This window comes from Nannospalax galili, unplaced genomic scaffold (assembly GCF_000622305.1).
Source record: "Nannospalax galili isolate Female #2095 unplaced genomic scaffold, S.galili_v1.0 scaffold374, whole genome shotgun sequence".
Lineage (NCBI taxonomy): Eukaryota > Metazoa > Chordata > Mammalia > Rodentia > Spalacidae > Nannospalax > Nannospalax galili.
The window spans coordinates 1,316,838-1,321,905 of NW_008333879.1; the positions used below are offsets into that span (position 1 = coordinate 1,316,838).

Genomic DNA, 5,068 nt, shown 5'->3' on the forward strand with positions numbered 1-5,068 from the left:
TAAACCAACTCTTATAGAATTATATAATAAAAAATAGTACAAAGAAAAACAATGAATTCCTGCTATGCACAATAACATGGAAGACCATCAAAGTCAATATGACAATGAAAGACATCATGGTTCTAAATACAGTATGTGACATATGAAACAAGCAAATGACTAAGGACAGAAAATAGACAAATGATGCAAGATGCTTGATGGGGGAACTACAACTAAGAATACAAGTCTAGATGAAAAAGTCTCCTGTATCTGTAGTGTGGGGTGGCCATATAATAGTATATGTGCAAAATATTTAATTGTGTTCCAAAGGTAATCACTTTTACCTCATGTGAACTATCCATCAAGAAAACATGCATATATTCTTAGAAAGTTTGTTGTTTAACATTAATGGAAAAGACGAATGTGTTAAATACCATTTTCTCTTTTTCTTTCTTTTATGAGAATTTCACTATTTATTACCACAACTTTGTTGACATAGTAACAGAAATTGCACAGTTCTGGAAGCTACAGCTTTGAAGTCAAGATGAGTATCACCTACTCTGTGCTCATTCTGAAGCCTGTAAGTGGTGTCATCTGTGACTCTTCCACCTTTAGGTGACTCCAGGAATTCTTTTGGTTGTAGAAGCATAAATCCAATCATAGATTCATCTTCATATGACCCTCTTCCCTTGTCAAATCTCCATTATTCAAGAATTAACCTAATCAAGTATGACTTCATCTCAACTCATTATAGTTCTAAAGGTGGTATTTCCATGTAAGATAACATTCTGATTTTGTATTTGGACATGAACTTTGGCAAGCGACAGAGCATTACTAACTCACTGCTTTCCCCATGAAACTTATACAGATCTAGTTTTATTTTGTGTGACAATTTTTTTGTAAATATTCCCAAGAATTTGTCTATCTTGAGGATATTCAATTTTTTGAGATGCCTATAATTTAATAATACACAGCAACTTTGAAATTCAGCAGGAATATGAATAAGAAGAATGGGCTTGGTATTCATGTATCAGTCAGGACAGTATTAGCCAAAGATCAAAATCTTCTTACTGGAAATGAAAAGCCTATTTCATATAATGGTAACTCTCATGATACTGTAGAGGACCTTTTGTTTGTTCCAGGTTTATCTCCAGCTTTGCTGAGAAGCACTGATTATAGCAGTAGTGATTCAAACAACTTTACTAATTTCTCCAAAAGTTTGAAAAAGTTTTGATTATTTCAGCAGAGAAAAAATTTTAAAAGGCTCATTTTTATTGCTGTTGTATGTATGATATTATCCCAAGAGAAATACTAGACTGGTCACAAAAAACTCATACTAATACTGGTTCATAGATTTGAAAATTATTCTTATTTGGTTGCTATTTTTTTCCTTATAATAAACATATTTTTAATTGTTAGGGGTTAAAAACCCATCACTAGGGCCAGGTGTGGTTGGTGCACTTAAGTCTCCTTGGCGCCGGCTTGAGATCTCACAGGATAAAGGGACACAGGGACATTCCTCTTTGCTCCTCTCTCCAAAATGTAGAATCTGTAGAAATGTGGCTCCTTCTTTCTGTAATATCAAGAAAAAGGAGCTGAAGAGATGGCTCATCCAGTAAAGGCACTTGCTGCCAAGCCGGATCTATCCTCAGCACCCACAGAGTGGAAGGAGAGAACTGACTCCTAAAAGTTGGTCTCTGACCACGAGATATGTAACATGGTGCACACATGCCCCTCCTCATCAATAATAAATAGTGACTGGTCAAGTAGCTTAGCAAGTAAAGGTGCTTGCCCCACCAAGCCTGACAATTTATGTTTCATTCCTACGGTGGAGGAAGAGAGCCAACTCACGGATTTCTTCTGACCTCCAGATGTGCACGTCACTCAATAAATAAAAATTTTAAAAAACTTATTTTTGTTTTACGTATTGCCTATATGCATGTAAGTGCCCTACACCCATGTTGTGCAGTGCCCACAGAGGTTAGAGAGGGCATTGGACCCCTTGGACCTGGAGTTACAGATGGCTGTTAGCTGTCATGTAGGTCCTGGGAATCAAACCTGGGTCCTCTGCAAGAGCAGCCAGTGTTCCTAACTGCTGAGCCATATTTCTAGTCCCACAAATGAATAAAACTTTTCTAAAAACCTAAACTTCTGAGGTGGGTGTGGTAGCATACACCTTTAATGTCAGCACTCAGGAGGCAGAAGCAGGTGGATCTCTGTGAGTGTCAGGCCAGCATGGACTACATAGGAAGTTCCAGGTCAGCCAGAGCTACATAGTGAGACTGTTTCAAAGAAATAAACCAACCTAAACTTCTGGTCTGGGAATGTAGCTTACTGGTAAAGCATGCCCAAGGGGCAAAAAGTGTATTTTGATTCTGAGCTGGAGTCTGTCTACCTCTCCAGTGCACCTCCTTGGAGCTTGAAGTCCCTTGCACAGCCTGTCATTGGCACCACTGGCTTATCACCTCCTGCACCCCAGCTTCTTCTTTTTTTGGTCTTTTTGAGACAGGGTCTCCATGTGGCTCCAGCTGACCTGGAACTTGCCATATAGACCATGCTGGCTTTGAACTCACATAGATCTGCCTGTCTCTGCCTCACTAGGGCTGGGATTAAAGGTGTGCTACCACGCCCAGCCAGTTTCTGTGTCTTTTCCAGCACAGCTCAAATATCCACTCACCAGTCTCTGTGCTGTGTACTTCTTGAGGGTAGACCTACAGCCCTCTGCTCCCCTCGGTGCTGTGACAGTGACTGTGAGAAAGGTCCGAATGAGGAGCCAGGGAGGCGACTGCGCTTAGAAGTTTATTGTAGCCAGTAATACCTGAGGTGGACACCTGAGGCGATGACAGAGGACTACCCTGTAAGACGTGCATCACCCTCTCCTCCTCAAACCTCCTCCCCCCAGGGAATGGTCTCATCATGGCTCCAGTGCAGACAATAGCCTGGGAAAAGCAGTCTCCTTGGTGTGTTGTCTCTTTTGGTGTGATGTCTCTGGACTGCAGCCGCCCTGCATCCGGTGTTTGCTGGCAGCGAGGGGTGACTTCAGTCCATATCCACCCTCCTGTTTGTCTTTATGGTAGAGTTTATTCTCTTCTGTCGCAGCCTTTCCCAATTCATGTTTTCTATCCTGATTCTCTGGAACTGAGCATCTTCTTAGGATGGCTCCTTGGGCACCTGGCTGGCTTTGGCAATCTTGTCTCGAATTTTCTTCAGGCGTTCTGCCGGATTCCGGAGCTGATAGCAGCTGCTTTCAGAAGTATCAACTCTCCTGACTTGTTGATATTTTTATGCTTGAGAGCGAGCTTCTGTCGCACGGGCCTCTGCAATCCAGTCCGCTTATGCCAAATGAAACCTGACTTCAGCCTTGGAATTCACTTTATTAACTTTCTGCCCTCCAGGACCGCTACTCCGACAGGAAGAGATGGTCAAACAATCGACAAGGATGGCGTTGCTGGCTTGTTTTGCGTGATCCGTGACCCTCCAGACGGTGTCCGCACCCTTGGTCTCAGCGTTGAGCTTGTCCAGGCTGCAGATGCTCTGGAATTCCCTGCCATCTACCTGTTTGTGCAAAGCCGGGCGACCACCGCGCTCGGGCAGCAGGAACAGCGAGGCTTCTGTACCGCGCAGGCCCCAGGCGGCCGCCTTGTCCTTGGTTGCTATTTTAAACATGCAAGTAGTCTTGTTTCGATACATTGGTAAGATGCTTTGCATTCTTCTATGAGTTAAAGATGTGAACAAACACAGTAGATTCAGAAAGAACTTAAACAGTACTGAAAGCACCAGAGCTCTTTTTATCCATGTTTACATAGAAAATATAATACAAAGTATACAAAGCACAATTTGCCTATGCTCTCTTATTGTGAGTTCTACTATAAGAAACATACTCAAATATCAGCTTTGCTAGTTAGCTATCAATTATTAAACAATGTTGCTTTCTTCAGCATAAAAATGTATTAATGTATATTCAATACACAGCAATTAAAAGATTATAGTCAAGAAAGTCTAATTTCTGCTAAATTAAGATTTCTTGAAATATTCCAAGAACATTACGAGTAAGAAAACATTCTTCATAGGAGTTATAATTGTGTGTGTGTGTGTGTGTGTGTGTGTGTGTACACACACCATAGCATTACTTCAGAGGGGAGCTGGAGTGAGTTTCATTCCTACGTAATTCTTCTTATGTTCAATTTGAGGTATCCCTACTCTGTCATGGAAGCACAATGAGGATTTTCATTCAGGTATCTTGAACTACAGGAGTGGAAAAGGTGATGTGAAAATTTATAATTGAGTTAATCATGATTTCACTTATAAATAAATTCCAATTTTCTTTCTTAATTACAATCTTGAGATGAGGACAATGTAATCAAATATGGGAGATCAGGATAATAGAAAATGCTAGTAGAATATCTTTAAAATAATGAAATCTTCTTAAATTATCAAAAAGCCAAACATTGGCCACTAAAAGTCAGTACAAATTCTGTCAGTTAATACTCAGAAATGAAGCCAGTATCTTTTCCAAACGAACAAAAATGTTTATATTATCAAACTATATAAACTGTAAAGGTATAACTCTAAATGCCAAACTAGTAAAGTATATTGGGAGAGAATTAAGCAATTCAAGTTATTTTTACCATTCAATATCATATTTCAGGTAAAAATTACTTGTGTCCAGAGGTTGTATACTTCATTCTGACAAGATAGTTTTGCAGATCAGAACTATGAAGGGAAAATTCTCACCTTGTTTATAGAAGAGACCGATTGTGGAGAAATCAGTGTGTGCACACACTGTGTATCTATACATATGTGCATGTGTGTGTCTCTGACTATGTGTAGGCGATCTTGAATTCTCCTTACAAGCTTCTTTCAATCAGCTTAAATTAAAAAATAAAGCTTTCTGCTAATACCTCAAATATAGTCACTTCTTTTTTATTATTTATTTATTTATTTAATGTAGCCTTGCAGGTCTGGCACACAGTATGTAGGCTCTCTTGGCTTTGACTTTACAGGGATCTGCCTGCTTCTGCCTCCCGAGCCACCATTATGCCTCTCTTCACTTCCTTATTTATTTCTTATTTATTTATTTATTTAATTA

General features: G+C 39.9%; 1 pseudogene; it reads right to left on the reverse strand.

Moving 5' to 3' along the window:
• Window positions 1-2,862: 2,862 nt before the first annotated feature.
• On the reverse strand, window positions 2,863-3,687 carry LOC103730449 (annotated as a pseudogene).
• Between the last annotated feature and the right edge of the window lie 1,381 nt (window positions 3,688-5,068).